Raw genomic sequence first — 18,237 nt, 5'->3', positions numbered from 1 at the left:
TCCAGGGGCACCACGAGGAGGAACGGACTCACCCCCATACACTGCTTAGTCATCTTCTGGTTATAATTTAGATATTATCTTTTGCTCTGATTTTTAGTCTTATGCTTAATGTTCTTCCGCTTTTTGTTCTGCAGCTTCTTGTATTTCTGCTTCTTGGTTTTCTGTCTCTTGTTTTTCTGTATCTTGGTGCTTGTCTTCTCTTCTTTGTCTTCTTGGTCAACTTCTTCAGGGTCATCTTCTTGGTCTTCTTCGGGGTGGTCTTCAGGGTCGTCGTCTTCGGGGGTCCTCGTCTTCGGGGTCCTCGTCTTCTTCGGGTTGGTCTTCTGGGTCCTCGTCTTCGGGGTCCTCGTCTTCTTCGGGGTGGTCTTCAGGGTCCTCGTCTTCTTCGGGGTGGTCTTCAGGGTCCTCGTCTTCTTCGGGGTGGTCTTCAGGGTCCTCGTCTTCAGGGTCATTGTCTTCGGGGTCCTCGTCTTCTTAGGGTTGGTCTTCAGGGTCCTCGTCTTCAGGGTCCTCGTCAGGGAGATCCAGAGTGATTACCAAGAACCATTTCAAAAAGCTTGAACTTGGAAATGTAGCAGAAGGTACAAGAAAGCTGAGGAACTACCGAGGACCAGCTGACGGTACTGGAACCCGGATGGATAGCAGAAGGTACAAGAGCCAATGGAACTACCGAGGACCAGCTGATGTTACTGGAACTCGGTTACTAAGCAGGAGGTACCTGTGCCAGAAAGCACTACCAAGGACCAGCAGACGTTGGTGGAACTTGGATACCGAGAAGGAGGCACCTAATCCAAAGGCACTGCCGAGAACCAGCTGACGGTACTGGAACCCGGATGGGTAGCAGAAGGTACAAGAGCCAATGGAACTACCGAGGACCAGCTGATGTTACTGGAACCCGGATGGGTAGCAGAAGGTACAAGAGCCAATGGAACTACCGAGGACCAGCTGATGTTACTGGAACTCGGTTACTAAGCAGGAGGTACCTGTGCCAGAAAGCACTACCAAGGACCAGCAGACGTTGGTGGAACTTGGATACCGAGAAGGAGGCACCTAATCCAAAGGCACTGCCGAGAACCAGCTGACGGTACTGGAACCCGGATGGGTAGCAGAAGGTACCCATGTAAAAAAAAAGTTCAAGGCCGCGAGCCGGCCGCAGTTACCAAAACCCACAGTCCTACAGAGGGTGCTTGTCCTATTGGCACTATGGAACCAGCCTTCATTGCCAGATCCCGCAGCCCACATAGGAGTCACCTAAACTGCAGGCACCATAGAGTCGGCTAACCCGACCGCAACACGACAGGACAACGCATTGGAGGCAAAGTGACGTTGACACTACCCGGAAACAGCTGGCGTGCTGGAACCAGGCTGGGCAGGAGGGAGTACCCGTGCCAAAGACACTGCCGAGAACCAGCTGACGGTACTGGAACCCGGATGGGTAGCAGAAGATACAAGAGCAAATGGAACTACCGAGGACCAGCTGACGGTACTGGAACCCGGATGGGTAGCAGAAGGTACAAGAGCCAATGGAACTACCGAGGACCAGCTGATGTTACTGGAACTCGGTTACTAAGCAGGAGGTACCTGTGCCAGAAAGCACTACCAAGGACCAGCAGACGTTGGTGGAACTTGGATACCGAGAAGGAGGCACCTAATCCAAAGGCACTGCCGAGAACCAGCTGACGGTACTGGAACCCGGATGGGTAGCAGAAGGTACCCATGTAAAAAAAAAGTTCAAGGCCGCGAGCCGGCCGCAGTTACCAAAACCCACAGTCCTACAGAGGGTGCTTGTCCTATTGGCACTATGGAACCAGCCTTCATTGCCAGATCCCGCAGCCCACATAGGAGTCACCTAAACTGCAGGCACCATAGAGTCGGCTAACCCGACCGCAACACGACAGGACAACGCATTGGAGGCAAAGTGACGTTGACACTACCCGGAAACAGCTGGCGTGCTGGAACCAGGCTGGGCAGGAGGGAGTACCCGTGCCAAAGACACTGCCGAGAACCAGCTGACGGTACTGGAACCCGGATGGGTAGCAGAAGATACAAGAGCAAATGGAACTACCGAGGACCAGCTGACGGTACTGGAACCCGGATGGGTAGCAGAAGGTACAAGAGCCAATGGAACTACCGAGGACCAGCTGATGTTACTGGAACTCGGTTACTAAGCAGGAGGTACCTGTGCCAGAAAGCACTACCAAGGACCAGCAGACGTTGGTGGAACTTGGATACCGAGAAGGAGGCACCTAATCCAAAGGCACTGCCGAGAACCAGCTGACGGTACTGGAACCCGGATGGGTAGCAGAAGGTACCCATGTAAAAAAAAAGTTCAAGGCCGCGAGCCGGCCGCAGTTACCAAAACCCACAGTCCTACAGAGGGTGCTTGTCCTATTGGCACTATGGAACCAGCCTTCATTGCCAGATCCCGCAGCCCACATAGGAGTCACCTAAACTGCAGGCACCATAGAGTCGGCTAACCCGACCGCAACACGACAGGACAACGCATTGGAGGCAAAGTGACGTTGACACTACCCGGAAACAGCTGGCGTGCTGGAACCAGGCTGGGCAGGAGGGAGTACCCGTGCCAAAGACACTGCCGAGAACCAGCTGACGGTACTGGAACCCGGATGGGTAGCAGAAGATACAAGAGCAAATGGAACTACCGAGGACCAGCTGACGGTACTGGAACCCGGATGGGTAGCAGAAGGTACAAGAGCCAATGGAACTACCGAGGACCAGCTGATGTTACTGGAACTCGGTTACTAAGCAGGAGGTACCTGTGCCAGAAAGCACTACCAAGGACCAGCAGACGTTGGTGGAACTTGGATACCGAGAAGGAGGCACCTAATCCAAAGGCACTGCCGAGAACCAGCTGACGGTACTGGAACCCGGATGGGTAGCAGAAGATACAAGAGCAAATGGAACTACCGAGGACCAGCTGACGGTACTGGAACCCGGATGGGTAGCAGAAGGTACAAGAGCCAATGGAACTACCGAGGACCAGCTGATGTTACTGGAACTCGGTTACTAAGCAGGAGGTACCTGTGCCAGAAAGCACTACCAAGGACCAGCAGACGTTGGTGGAACTTGGATACCGAGAAGGAGGCACCTAATCCAAAGGCACTGCCGAGAACCAGCTGACGGTACTGGAACCCGGATGGGTAGCAGAAGGTACCCATGTAAAAAAAAAGTTCAAGGCCGCGAGCCGGCCGCAGTTACCAAAACCCACAGTCCTACAGAGGGTGCTTGTCCTATTGGCACTATGGAACCAGCCTTCATTGCCAGATCCCGCAGCCCACATAGGAGTCACCTAAACTGCAGGCACCATAGAGTCGGCTAACCCGACCGCAACACGACAGGACAACGCATTGGAGGCAAAGTGACGTTGACACTACCCGGAAACAGCTGGCGTGCTGGAACCAGGCTGGGCAGGAGGGAGTACCCGTGCCAAAGACACTGCCGAGAACCAGCTGACGGTACTGGAACCCGGATGGGTAGCAGAAGATACAAGAGCAAATGGAACTACCGAGGACCAGCTGACGGTACTGGAACCCGGATGGGTAGCAGAAGGTACAAGAGCCAATGGAACTACCGAGGACCAGCTGATGTTACTGGAACTCGGTTACTAAGCAGGAGGTACCTGTGCCAGAAAGCACTACCAAGGACCAGCAGACGTTGGTGGAACTTGGATACCGAGAAGGAGGCACCTAATCCAAAGGCACTGCCGAGAACCAGCTGACGGTACTGGAACCCGGATGGGTAGCAGAAGGTACCCATGTAAAAAAAAAGTTCAAGGCCGCGAGCCGGCCGCAGTTACCAAAACCCACAGTCCTACAGAGGGTGCTTGTCCTATTGGCACTATGGAACCAGCCTTCATTGCCAGATCCCGCAGCCCACATAGGAGTCACCTAAACTGCAGGCACCATAGAGTCGGCTAACCCGACCGCAACACGACAGGACAACGCATTGGAGGCAAAGTGACGTTGACACTACCCGGAAACAGCTGGCGTGCTGGAACCAGGCTGGGCAGGAGGGAGTACCCGTGCCAAAGACACTGCCGAGAACCAGCTGACGGTACTGGAACCCGGATGGGTAGCAGAAGATACAAGAGCAAATGGAACTACCGAGGACCAGCTGACGGTACTGGAACCCGGATGGGTAGCAGAAGGTACAAGAGCCAATGGAACTACCGAGGACCAGCTGATGTTACTGGAACTCGGTTACTAAGCAGGAGGTACCTGTGCCAGAAAGCACTACCAAGGACCAGCAGACGTTGGTGGAACTTGGATACCGAGAAGGAGGCACCTAATCCAAAGGCACTGCCGAGAACCAGCTGACGGTACTGGAACCCGGATGGGTAGCAGAAGATACAAGAGCAAATGGAACTACCGAGGACCAGCTGACGGTACTGGAACCCGGATGGGTAGCAGAAGGTACAAGAGCCAATGGAACTACCGAGGACCAGCTGATGTTACTGGAACTCGGTTACTAAGCAGGAGGTACCTGTGCCAGAAAGCACTACCAAGGACCAGCAGACGTTGGTGGAACTTGGATACCGAGAAGGAGGCACCTAATCCAAAGGCACTGCCGAGAACCAGCTGACGGTACTGGAACCCGGATGGGTAGCAGAAGGTACCCATGTAAAAAAAAAGTTCAAGGCCGCGAGCCGGCCGCAGTTACCAAAACCCACAGTCCTACAGAGGGTGCTTGTCCTATTGGCACTATGGAACCAGCCTTCATTGCCAGATCCCGCAGCCCACATAGGAGTCACCTAAACTGCAGGCACCATAGAGTCGGCTAACCCGACCGCAACACGACAGGACAACGCATTGGAGGCAAAGTGACGTTGACACTACCCGGAAACAGCTGGCGTGCTGGAACCAGGCTGGGCAGGAGGGAGTACCCGTGCCAAAGACACTGCCGAGAACCAGCTGACGGTGCTGGAACCCGGATGGGTAGCAGAAGATACAAGAGCAAATGGAACTACCGAGGACCAGCTGACGGTACTGGAACCCGGATGGGTAGCAGAAGGTACAAGAGCCAATGGAACTGCCGAGAACCAGCTGGCGGTGCTGGAGCCCAGGGTAAATACTAAAAACAGAAGAGCCAGAGGTGTATTTGGAGGAGGTTTTAAATCCGTACTACAGTGGATGTGGACAAAGCAGGAGAATTTGCCGGACACACAGCTGGGGATCAGCTGACGTTACTGAATCCCAATAACACTGGAGCAAGCGTTGACTGTGCAGACGGCACTTCTGAGCAGCAACTAGCGGTATTGGAGCCCAGGGTAAATACTAAAAACGGAGCAGCCAGAGGTGTAATTGGAGCAAGTTTTAAATAAGTAGCACAGTGAATATGGACAGAGCAGGAGAAATTGCCGTGAACACAGCAGGGGAACAGCTGACGTTACCGAACCCCAATAACACCGCAGCAAGTGTTGACTGTGCAGACGGCACTTCCGAGCGCCAACTGGCGGTGCTGGAGCCCAGGGATAAGAATGAAAACAGAGGAGCCAGAGGTGTAATTGGAGCAACTTTAAAATCTGTAGTAGTGAGAATGTGGACAGAGCAGGAGAAATTGCCGTCCGCACAGCAGGGGAACAGCTGACGTTACTGAACCCCAATAACACGGCAGCAAGTGTTGACTGTGCAGACAGCACTTCCGAGCGCCAACTGGCGGTGCTGGAGCCCAGGGATGAGAATGAAAACAGAGGAGCCAGAGGAGTAATTGGAGCAACTTTAAAATGTGTAGTACAGTGGATGTGGACAAATCAGGAGAAATTGCCGTCCGCACAGCAGGAGAACAGCTGACGTTACTGAACCCCAATAACACGGCAGCAAGTGTTGAGTGTGCAGACGGCACTTCCGAGCGCCAACTGGCGGTGCTGGAGCCCAGGGATAAGAATGAAAACAGAGGAGCCAGAGGTGTAATTGGAGCAACTTTAAAATCTGTAGTAGTGAGAATTTGGACAGAGCAGGAGAAATTGCCGTCCGCACAGCAGGGGAACAGCTGACGTTACTGAACCCCAATAACATGGTAGCAAGTGTTGACTGTGCAGACAGCACTTCCGAGCGCCAACTGGCGGTGCTGGAGCCCAGGGATAAGAATGAAAACAGAGGAGCCAGAGGTGTAATTGGAGCAACTTTAAAATCTGTAGTAGTGAGAATGTGGACAGAGCAGGAGAAATTGCCGTCCGCACAGCAGGGGAACAGCTGACGTTACTGAACCCCAATAACACGGCAGCAAGTGTTGACTGTGCAGACAGCACTTCCGAGCGCCAACTGGCGGTGTTGGAGCCCAGGGTAAATACTAAAAACGTAGGAGCCAGAGGTGTAATTGGAGCAAGTTTTAAATAAGTAGCACAGTGAATATGGACAGAGCAGGAGAAATTGCCGTGAACACAGCAGGGGAACAGCTGACGTTACTGAACCCCAATAACATGGTAGCAAGTGTTGACTGTGCAGACGGCACTTCCGAGCGCCAACTGGCGGTGCTGGAGCCCAGGGATAAGAATGAAAACAGAGGAGCCAGAGGTGTAATTCGAGCAACTTTAAAATGTGTAGTACAGTGGATGTGGACAAAGCAGGAGAAATTGCCGTCCGCACAGCAGGAGAACAGCTGACGTTACTGAACCCCAATAACACGGCAGCAAGTGTTGACTGTGCAGACGGCACTTCCGAGCGCCAACTGGCGGTGCTGGAGCCCAGGGATAAGAATGAAAACAGAGGAGCCAGAGGTGTAATTCGAGCAACTTTAAAATGTGTAGTACAGTGGATTTGGACAAAGCAGGAGAAATTGCCGTCCGCACAGCAGGAGAACAGCTGACGTTACTGAACCCCAATAACACGGCAGCAAGTGTTGACTGTGCAGACGGCACTTCCGTGCGCCAACTGGCGGTGTTGGAGCCCAGGGATAAGAATGAAAACAGAGGAGCCAGAGGTGTAATTCGAGCAACTTTAAAATCTGTAGTAGTGAGAATGTGGACAGAGCAGGAGAAATTGCCGTCCGCACAGCAGGGGAACAGCTGACGTTACTGAACCCCAATAACACGGCAGCAAGTGTTGACTGTGCAGACAGCACTTCCGAGCGCCAACTGGCGGTGCTGGAGCCCAGGGATAAGAATGAAAACAGAGGAGCCAGAGGAGTAATTGGAGCAACTTTAAAATGTGTAGTACAGTGGATGTGGACAAATCAGGAGAAATTGCCGTCCGCACAGCAGGAGAACAGCTGACGTTACTGAACCCCAATAACATGGTAGCAAGTGTTGACTGTGCAGACAGCACTTCCGAGCGCCAACTGGCGGTGCTGGAGCCCAGGGATAAGAATGAAAACAGAGGAGCCAGAGGTGTAATTGGAGCAACTTTAAAATCTGTAGTAGTGAGAATGTGGACAGAGCAGGAGAAATTGCCGTCCGCACAGCAGGGGAACAGCTGACGTTACTGAACCCCAATAACACGGCAGCAAGTGTTGACTGTGCAGACAGCACTTCCGAGCGCCAACTGGCGGTGTTGGAGCCCAGGGTAAATACTAAAAACGTAGGAGCCAGAGGTGTAATTGGAGCAAGTTTTAAATAAGTAGCACAGTGAATATGGACAGAGCAGGAGAAATTGCCGTGAACACAGCAGGGGAACAGCTGACGTTACTGAACCCCAATAACATGGTAGCAAGTGTTGACTGTGCAGACGGCACTTCCGAGCGCCAACTGGCGGTGCTGGAGCCCAGGGATAAGAATGAAAACAGAGGAGCCAGAGGTGTAATTCGAGCAACTTTAAAATGTGTAGTACAGTGGATGTGGACAAAGCAGGAGAAATTGCCGTCCGCACAGCAGGAGAACAGCTGACGTTACTGAACCCCAATAACACGGCAGCAAGTGTTGACTGTGCAGACGGCACTTCCGAGCGCCAACTGGCGGTGCTGGAGCCCAGGGATAAGAATGAAAACAGAGGAGCCAGAGGTGTAATTCGAGCAACTTTAAAATGTGTAGTACAGTGGATTTGGACAAAGCAGGAGAAATTGCCGTCCGCACAGCAGGAGAACAGCTGACGTTACTGAACCCCAATAACACGGCAGCAAGTGTTGACTGTGCAGACGGCACTTCCGTGCGCCAACTGGCGGTGTTGGAGCCCAGGGATAAGAATGAAAACAGAGGAGCCAGAGGTGTAATTCGAGCAACTTTAAAATCTGTAGTAGTGAGAATGTGGACAGAGCAGGAGAAATTGCCGTCCGCACAGCAGGGGAACAGCTGACGTTACTGAACCCCAATAACATGGTAGCAAGTGTTGACTGTGCAGACAGCACTTCCGAGCGCCAACTGGCGGTGCTGGAGCCCAGGGATAAGAATGAAAACAGAGGAGCCAGAGGTGTAATTGGAGCAACTTTAAAATCTGTAGTAGTGAGAATGTGGACAGAGCAGGAGAAATTGCCGTCCGCACAGCAGGGGAACAGCTGACGTTACTGAACCCCAATAACACGGCAGCAAGTGTTGACTGTGCAGACAGCACTTCCGAGCGCCAACTGGCGGTGTTGGAGCCCAGGGTAAATACTAAAAACGGAGGAGCCAGAGGTGTAATTGGAGCAAGTTTTAAATAAGTAGCACAGTGAATATGGACAGAGCAGGAGAAATTGCCGTGAACACAGCAGGGGAACAGCTGACGTTACTGAACCCCAATAACATGGTAGCAAGTGTTGACTGTGCAGACGGCACTTCCGAGCGCCAACTGGCGGTGCTGGAGCCCAGGGATAAGAATGAAAACAGAGGAGCCAGAGGTGTAATTCGAGCAACTTTAAAATGTGTAGTACAGTGGATGTGGACAAAGCAGGAGAAATTGCCGTCCGCACAGCAGGAGAACAGCTGACGTTACTGAACCCCAATAACACGGCAGCAAGTGTTGACTGTGCAGACGGCACTTCCGTGCGCCAACTGGCGGTGTTGGAGCCCAGGTATAAGAATGAAAACAGAGGAGCCAGAGGTGTAATTCGAGCAACTTTAAAATCTGTAGTAGTGAGAATGTGGACAGAGCAGGAGAAATTGCCGTCCGCACAGCAGGGGAACAGCTGACGTTACTGAACCCCAATAACACGGCAGCAAGTGTTGACTGTGCAGACAGCACTTCCGAGCGCCAACTGGCGGTGCTGGAGCCCAGGGATAAGAATGAAAACAGAGGAGCCAGAGGAGTAATTGGAGCAACTTTAAAATGTGTAGTACAGTGGATGTGGACAAATCAGGAGAAATTGCCGTCCGCACAGCAGGAGAACAGCTGACGTTACTGAACCCCAATAACACGGCAGCAAGTGTTGACTGTGCAGACGGCACTTCCGAGTGCCAACTGGCGGTGCTGGAGCCCAGGGATAAGAATGAAAACAGAGGAGCCAGAGGTGTAATTGGAGCAACTTTAAAATCTGTAGTAGTGAGAATGTGGACAGAGCAGGAGAAATTGCCGTCCGCACAGCAGGGGAACAGCTGACGTTACTGAACCCCAATAACATGGTAGCAAGTGTTGACTGTGCAGACAGCACTTCCGAGCGCCAACTGGCGGTGCTGGAGCCCAGGGATAAGAATGAAAACAGAGGAGCCAGAGGTGTAATTGGAGCAACTTTAAAATCTGTAGTAGTGAGAATGTGGACAGAGCAGGAGAAATTGCCGTCCGCACAGCAGGGGAACAGCTGACGTTACTGAACCCCAATAACACGGCAGCAAGTGTTGACTGTGCAGACAGCACTTCCGAGCGCCAACTGGCGGTGCTGGAGCCCAGGGATAAGAATGAAAACAGAGGAGCCAGAGGAGTAATTGGAGCAACTTTAAAATGTGTAGTACAGTGGATGTGGACAAATCAGGAGAAATTGCCGTCCGCACAGCAGGAGAACAGCTGACGTTACTGAACCCCAATAACATGGTAGCAAGTGTTGACTGTGCAGACAGCACTTCCGAGCGCCAACTGGCGGTGCTGGAGCCCAGGGATAAGAATGAAAACAGAGGAGCCAGAGGAGTAATTGGAGCAACTTTAAAATGTGTAGTACAGTGGATGTGGACAAATCAGGAGAAATTGCCGTCCGCACAGCAGGAGAACAGCTGACGTTACTGAACCCCAATAACACGGCAGCAAGTGTTGACTGTGCAGACGGCACTTCCGAGCGCCAACTGGCGGTGTTGGAGCTCAGGGATTACAGTTCAGGTGGTAGAAACATGAACAGAACAGGAGACCTGGATACTGTTGCCAACCAATTATTTATTCTGGAAGAGGACTGGCAAATTCATGAGAGATCCAGGCCTTGTTCATTTTGAGAAAAGTAAGCCGGTCAACGTTATCGGAGGATAGTCGCATGCGACGGTCTGTTAGTACACCACCTGCGGCACTAAAGACGCGTTCCGATAATACACTAGCAGCAGGGCAAGCTAGCACCTCCAGTGCATACTGACTAAGCTCTGGCCATGTATCCAGCTTACAGACCCAAAACTTGAAGGGAGAAGAGCCGTCTGGGAGTACACTAAGAGGGCAAGACATGTAGTCTGTCACCATCTGACGGAAACGTTGCCTCCTGCTGACTGGAGCTGTCTGTGATGGTGTAGACATTTGTGGCGGCGGGGACACAAAACTTTGCCACATTTCGGCCATACTGGTCTTGCCTTGTGCTGAGGCGCTGCTTCTGCTCCCTCTTTGTGCAGAGCTTCCTCCACTGCCTCGACGCACTGAGCTGCTTTGTAAAGCACTAGCAGCACTGCTCTCGGTTGGAATGGAGAACATGATGGAATGCACCAGTGCGTCTTGGTACTCCCGCATTTTACGCTCCCGGTTCAATGGTGTTATGAGGCTTTGTAAGTTGTCCCGGTAGCGAGGATCTAGGAGGGTGGACACCCAATAATCAGCCGTGTTGAGAATGTGGGCGATGCGGCGGTCGTTTCTGAGGCACTGCAGCATGAAATCAACCATGTGCTGCAGACTGCCAACTGGCCAAGAAACGCTGTCCCCTGCTTGAGGCGTGATCTCTGCCTGCTCTGCATCACCCCACCCTCGCTCTAGATACTGACTACTAGAGCATTGTGTACCTCCCTCCTCTGGACAGATGTCTTCCTCATCCATTGACTCCTCCTCATCCTCCTCACAAAGTGTCCCCTGCCTAGGCCTTTGTGAGGAACCACGTTGCGCAGACTGTAGAGAAGCAGATGGCATTTGTGACTCCTCATCCTCCACCTCTTCCAAAACCTCGTCCCTTAGTGCTTGCAGTGTTTTTTCAAGCAGGCAGATAAGGGGGATAGTCATGCTGACTAGTGCATCATCTGCACTCGGCATCTGCGTGGAATAATCGAAGGCACGCAAAACGTGGCAAATGTCCTTCATAGAGGCCCACTCAGTGGTGGTGAAGTGTGAACGGCGCGCACTGCGACTTGTTTGCGCCTGCTGCAGCTGGTACTCCATTACTGCTGCCTGCTGCTCACACAACCTCTCCAACATATGTAACGTTGAATTCCACCTGGTGGGTAGGTCACATATGATGCGATGTTCCGGAAGACATAATCGGCGCTGCAGAGCTGCAATGCGTGATCTTGCATTGCTGGAACGCCGCAAGTGAGCGCACTCTATGCGGACCTTGTGAAGCAGTGCATCAAGATCCGGATAGTCCCTCAAAAAACTCTGCACGACCAAGTTGAGCACATGTGCCAGACATGGGATGTGAGTGAGGTTGCCTAGGCCCAGAGCTGCCACCAGATTTCGGCCATTGTCACACACTACCATGCCTGGCTGGAGATTCGCTGGCACAAACCACACGTCACTCTGCTGCTTGATGGCATTCCAGAGCTCCTGCGCTGTGTGGCTTCGATTCCCCAAAGAAATTAATTTTAATACGGCCTGTTGACGTTTGGCCACGGCTGTGCTCATATCGGTCATCATAACAGGTAACCGTTCACGGGTCGATGTGGAGGTAGACCGTGACGGCTCCTGCAGCGCTGATTCAGAGGAACTGGAGTATGAGGAGGAGTCAATGTGTACAGACTGGATTCCTGCAATCCTTGGAGTTGGCAGAACACGTACAGCGCCACTCTCAAGATCTGTACCCGGCTCCACAACATTTACCCAATGGGCAGTGAGGGAAAGGTATCGTCCCTGTCCATGCTTACTGGTCCACGCATCAGTGGTCAGGTGGACCTTGCTACTGACGGCGTTTTGTAGCGCATGTTTAATTTTTCCCTCCACATGATGTTGCAGGGCAGGGACGGCTTGCCTGCTGAAATAAAAGCGGCTGGGCACGTTGTATTGTGGGACTGCCAATGCCATAAAGTTACGGAATGTGTCAGTCTCCACCAGCCTGAATGATAGCATTTCAAGGGCCAGTAGTTTAGCAATGCCAGCATTCAGAGCCTGTGCTCGGGGGTGGTTTGCCGAGTATGGGCGCCTTTTCTCCCATGCCTGTGCTAACGATGGCTGTAGACTGGCCTGGGAGTGTGAGGATGACTGGGAAAGTGGTGCTGTGGGTGGAATTACACTGTGTCTCTGTACAACAGTGCCAGAGATTCTTCCATGGCGATCCTGTGAGGAAGCCGAACCAGCTGTGTGTGAGCTGGAGGAAGAGGCTACAACACGAGCTGAAGAGGTGGTAGGTGGCGCTGTAGGTTGGCCTAGGTCTTCAGTGTGTTTGTGTAACTCCACCACGTGCTTGGTCCGCACATGTTTCCACATATTTGTGGTATTGAGGTTGCTGACACTTTTCCCTCTTTTCACCTTCTGATTACACAGCTTGCATTTGACAAAGCAAATGTCATCTGCAACTGTGTCAAAAAAGGACCAGGCACTGCAAGTCTTGGGAGCGCCCGCTTTGGATTTTGGAAGAGCCATGCTCCTAATGGGTGCCGAAGTGGAGGCTACAGGCAACCAAGTCTGCCCCCTCCCTCTCCCTCCTTTTTGGGCCGTTCGGGGAATCTCTTCCTCAGAGCTGCTCCCACCACCTTCCTGTCCCTCACGCCATGATGGGTCAAGGACCTCATCATCTACACCACCCTCTTCAAACAACTGCTTCTCCTGGGTAGTCTCGACAGCACAGTACGCACCAGAAAGTGGCACCTGAGTCTCATCATCAGATGCGTACTGAGGTGTGCTGCTGACCATAGGCACTGGCCCACCCGCCTCTTCAGATTCAGAGAGACAAAACGGTTGCGCATCACTGCATACTACCTCTTCTTCAAATTCTCGAATTCTGCTTGGCTGGCCCCCTCTTTCCAAGCCAAGAGATTCAGAGAACAGAAGTAGAGATGGCTCCTGTCCAGGGCTCTCTGACTGCCTGGGCAATTTGGCAGGTGGTGAAGAGACAGATGGGTGCTCTTCAGTGCTCAGGACCTGAGAGGATCGGGAACTAATTGAAGTCGATGCGTTAGCTGCCATCCATCCGACAACGGCTTCAATTTGGTCCTCGCGCAGCAGTGGGGTACGGCTAGCTCCTACAAAGCTGCGCATAAAGGACTGTTCCCTGGTAAAACTGGGGGATGCTGAGTCACTGGTGCCCGCAGCAGGCACAGAATCCCCACGTCCTCTCCCTGCAGGCACAGAATCCTCACGTCCTCTCCCTGCAGAAACTCCACGCCCACGCCCACGACCACGACCACATGCCTTACTCCCTGCCTTCTTCATCTTGGTAGACTGATAAAGATAGGCAGAAAAGTACTAAGGGCTTAGTGTGCTTATTCCTGAACAGCTGCTAACAGGTATAAGAAACACTAATTTTATAAAGTGTGGACTAGACTTTAATATGAGCTAATGTGGCCTACACAACTGTAAAGTGGAGTGTTTGGTGAACTTTATTTAGGTTTTTTTTGTCACAAAAAGACACTGGATGTGCCTAAAGATGTAATAACGATAGTATCACAAACTTTTTGTAGCTATTACAATGTAGGAAGGTAACCTACAATGCAATAGATGAGGCTGCAAAAAATAGGCTAATACTAATCTGGCTGGGGCTGCAGGGCCCAATGCTGCAGAAAGGCTCCTCTATCTACTCCTATATAGTGTGTTTGGAATCAATTTAGCTGAATATGGATGGAACCACCACACTAATAGGAGATATCAGGAAAAATTATGAATTGGCAATAAAGGACAATGTATGAGGCAGTGACACACACTGAGTGCACTACAACGAGACGGGGTTGAAGCACACACTACAGGGTGAGCTGCACTCACACACCAGACCTTGCAGACAGCGGTGAACAGTACAGATGCAGAGCACTGTGCACTAGTGCTGCAAGACGGAAAAAAAATTCTCTATCTACTCCTATATAGTGTGTTTGGAACCAATTTAGCTGAATACAGATGGAACCACCACACTAATAGGAGATATCACGAAAAATTATGAATTGGCAATAAAGGACAATGTATGAGGCAGTGACACACACTGAGTGCACTACAACCAGACGGGGTTGAAGCACACACTACAGGGTGAGCTGCACTCACACACCAGACCTTGCAGACAGCGGTGAACAGTACAGATGCAGAGCACTGTGCACTAGTGCTGCAAGACGGAAAAAAATTTCTCTATCTACTCCTATATAGTGTGTTTGGAACCAATTTAGCTGAATACAGATGGAACCACCACACTAATAGGAGATATCAGGAAAAATTATGAATTGGCAATAAAGGACAATGTATGAGGCAGTGACACACACTGAGTGCACTACAACCAGACTTGGCTGAAGCACACACTACAGGGTGAGCTGCACTCACACACACAGACCTTGCAGATAGCGGTGAACAGCACAGGGAACTGTGCACTAGCACTGCAAGGCACAGTGATTTAGAAAGTAGCTTGGGTAAAGCAGTATAGAGCAAATAGGTAGCTAAAACTGTCCCTCAGAACAACAGCGTCCTATCCCTAACTGAATTCACAGCAGAGTGAGCTCAAAATGGCGGCGGTGGCTTTTATAGTGCATCATGACATCATTTCAGCAGCCAATCACAGCCATGCCATTAGTTAAGATGCCTACATGCCTAACAGGATGTGCCCACACTTCTTAGGATCCTCATTGGCTGAATAAAATGAAAATGTCTCATTGCATTATGGGAACTTCCGATTCCGGTATACGATATTGCAATAGTATCGGAATTAAGTATCGGAATTCCGATACCGCGAATATCGGCCGATACCCGATATTTCAGTATCGGAATGCTCAACACTACTCCTGACATTAATGGAAAATAAGTTAATATTAGCCATCATGTAGGGAAAAAAAGAAAAAGTTAGCGCAGGCAATACACCTTAGTTACCATTCCGGTCGGGTGGTCCCTCGTCGGTGTTGACTGCTGGTGACGGGATCACCAGCAGGCCCTCTTCCTCCATCTGGTCAAGCAGCGCGGCCTCGATCTCGGCGACCACCAGTTCCTCCTCTTCTGGCTCGGCCACCAGGGTCTCAACCATGTGCTCCATCTCTTCTGGCTCAGGGAGGGTATCCTCCTTTTCGCCTACGAAATCCAGAATCTTCTTTTTGGAGGATTCAGTAGCAGGGCTGTCCTCCACCTTCCTCTTTCCCCGGGTTGGAACTGGGGAGACAAGAAGGGGAAAATCCTCCTCGGAATAGATAGCGGCGGGTGAAGGAAAGGTTAATTCCACCGCTACCATGGTCTGGGGAGGGAGAGTGGCTGCCGGGGCAGGGGAAAGGACACCTGCTGAGGAGTAGGGGAAGGAGGAAGAGGAAGTGGAATCCTCAGCAGGGGTGGCCGGGGTGGGGGGGGATTGGACGGGGGTGGCAGGGGGAGGGATCGAGAGAGGGGTGACAGAACTCTTACCCTCCTTTGACTTTTTCTTCTGCTTCAGAGCTGCTGGGACCGTCGCTGGGGCTTTGGCCACCGACTCCTTGACCGCTTTGGCCTTGGTCGTCTCGGCTTTGGCCGCTGGGGCCTTGGTCGTCGCGTCCTTGACCTTCACAGGCCTGGTCGTCGGGGCCTTGTCCTCCGGAGCTGGGGTCGTCGCAACCACCGATGCCCAGGATCTCTCACGCTTGGGGCAATCCTTGTACAGATGAGCCGCCAGCCCACACAGGTTGCAGGACGTCTTCTTCGGGCAGTCCTTCGAGCTGTGTCCCGTCACTCGACAAATCCTGCAGGCATCCTCCTTGCAGTCCTTCATCTCGTGGCCGTTCTTGCCGCATCTCCTGCAGTTCCGCGGCATGTCCGGGTAATAGATGAGGCCGTAGGAGTTGCCCAGGGAGAATGTCGGGGGCAGGTGCCGAAGTCCGTCTGAGTACGCCAGGTCCCTGTGAAGTCTAACGGTCACCGACCACTTACCTGTCCAGAAGCCGAGTCCATTCAGGATGTGAGAGGGTTCCTTCACAACCAAACAGAAGCGTCTCAGGAAGGTACAGATGTCTTGGCCTGGGGTGTGCGGGTTGCGCATGGAGACCGTGATCCTCCTTTCGTCCCTCTGGATAGGGCAGCTACCTGTAAAGGCAGAGAAAGAATTATCCGGTCCTTTTGCGCTTACCATTTCCCAGAACCTCCTGCAGGTGTTCACAGTGGTGAAGGTGACGAAGAAGATCCCCGTCAAGAAGGTCTGGATGCTGAGGGTGTCCGACCTGGAGAAGCCTCGATCCAGCAGCATCTTCTGGCAGAACACGTCCGAGGACATGTCCGGCACCCTCCCATCCACTTCCTTCAGCTTCAGGGCCACCGTCTGCCGCATCCATGGCTCCAGGGCTGGAGCTTCGTGGCGGGGCTTCTGGGGTCCCTTCTGCTGGCCAGTCGTGGAGGCAGAGTCCTTGGGGTCAGAATCGGCTCCTGGCTGGGCCCTCCTGGCTGTCCCCTGCTCCAGGCTCTTCTTTTCGGCCTTCCTCGCAGCGCTTGCCATGGCTTTCCTCCTGCAGTTACTTCTTGGAGCTGGATCTGGAACTCTTCCCGGAATGGGTGGAGCTATGCAGATTCTTCTCCCGTCGTGTTCTGGACAAATTCCCCGAAAGGTCTTTGTCTCGATGATTTTCTTCCTCGAAGATTCCACAGGACAGCCCGATTCTTCTCCGAGTCTTCGTCTTCTTCTGGATTCTTTAGAGCTTCTTCCTCCCACCGATATCCGCCTTCCTTCTCCGATGTCAGCTGGGCTCCGAAGCTCTTCTCCTTCCGAGTTCGATCGCTCTCGTCAAGTGTAGATCGTAGCTCTTGTGTTCTTAAAAGAACAGATACTACACTTGATCTTAGCCAAAAGGCCGAGAAGCGATAACCAGAATTGGTTTCCGACTACGGTGCCACCCAAGGATTCTGAAAAGTCCATTTGTGGAGATGGCCACCTGGACTCCCGTTAAGAAGACATGCTGTCAACCTCTAGATTCCTCACATGCCTGCACTTTTCGGCTTGCTGCTGCTGCAATCCACGCGTTTTAGATCTGCATAACTCCACCTCTTTTAGCACAGTACCCTCAACCCCCGGCTGTTCCCACCCGCCTCAACACCGTTGGAAGGGAGGAGAACCAATTAAGGCGGGGGGGGGGGGGTGGAACGAGCAGCTGTCTACCCTTAGCAGGAGGGTTGCTGATTAATTACCTCTCCTGCTGCTGCTGCTGCTGGCTGTCCAGCAGCAGACTGAAGGTGGCTGCTGCTGTGCGCAGGTATATAAAGGCTCAGAGCCTATTATGACACGCGCAGCCAGCGTTCCATTGCCACATTCCGTCTACTGCAGGCGGGATACCTGGATGGGTGAATGTCACTGAGAAGCTCACAGAGACCGCCATAAGCAACAGTTTAAAAGAATGCCACAGACTAATCAACCAAACTTTTTGGGTTGGTTTCTCTTTTATAGTCTGCAGGCATTAAATGAAAGAAGTCAGTGTTCCAGCAGAGGGAGACAACGTTTCAGAAAAGGCATTGTAGCAAACCAAAAAAGAAATTTTAAGCGCAGCAGAGTAACCAGCTCACATACCTGTTAGCTCAGGTGAGTTTAAAAGGCTGCTGTTGATAACAAGGGCATTTGCTAAATAGATGGTGTGTGTGCAACAATATACTGAAAGGTCAATTATATTGTGCAGCTTATCTCACCACCTGTAGTTATTTAGGTGAAAGCTCCAAAATGCTTGCCTAATATGTCTGTTTATCCAAAAGGAAGTATAGAGGGAGAGCTAGATAGATAGCATTGCATTACATTACATTACATGGCAATGCAATGCACAGTTGCTGAAGTTGAACCAAAATGAGCTTGTCATCTGGCTTCTGCAACTTTTAACATGAAAAATCCAATGAGGAGAAGAAAAGCAAAGCCAAAGAGTCCATCCCAAAA

At 51.9% G+C, this 18,237-nt stretch overlaps 1 pseudogene; it reads right to left on the bottom strand.

Moving 5' to 3' along the window:
- Positions 1-17,107: 17,107 nt before the first annotated feature.
- Positions 17,108-17,185, bottom strand: LOC141200971 (U2 spliceosomal RNA; annotated as a pseudogene).
- Between the last annotated feature and the right edge of the window lie 1,052 nt (positions 17,186-18,237).

The sequence above is a fragment of the Phyllobates terribilis genome, unplaced genomic scaffold (assembly GCF_046119375.1).
Source record: "Phyllobates terribilis strain yellow unplaced genomic scaffold, ASM4611937v1 Scaffold_108__1_contigs__length_5656254, whole genome shotgun sequence".
Classification (NCBI taxonomy): domain Eukaryota; kingdom Metazoa; phylum Chordata; class Amphibia; order Anura; family Dendrobatidae; genus Phyllobates; species Phyllobates terribilis.
The sequence above is the reverse complement of the archived record's forward strand: the minus strand, read 5'-3'. Positions and strand labels throughout refer to the sequence as shown.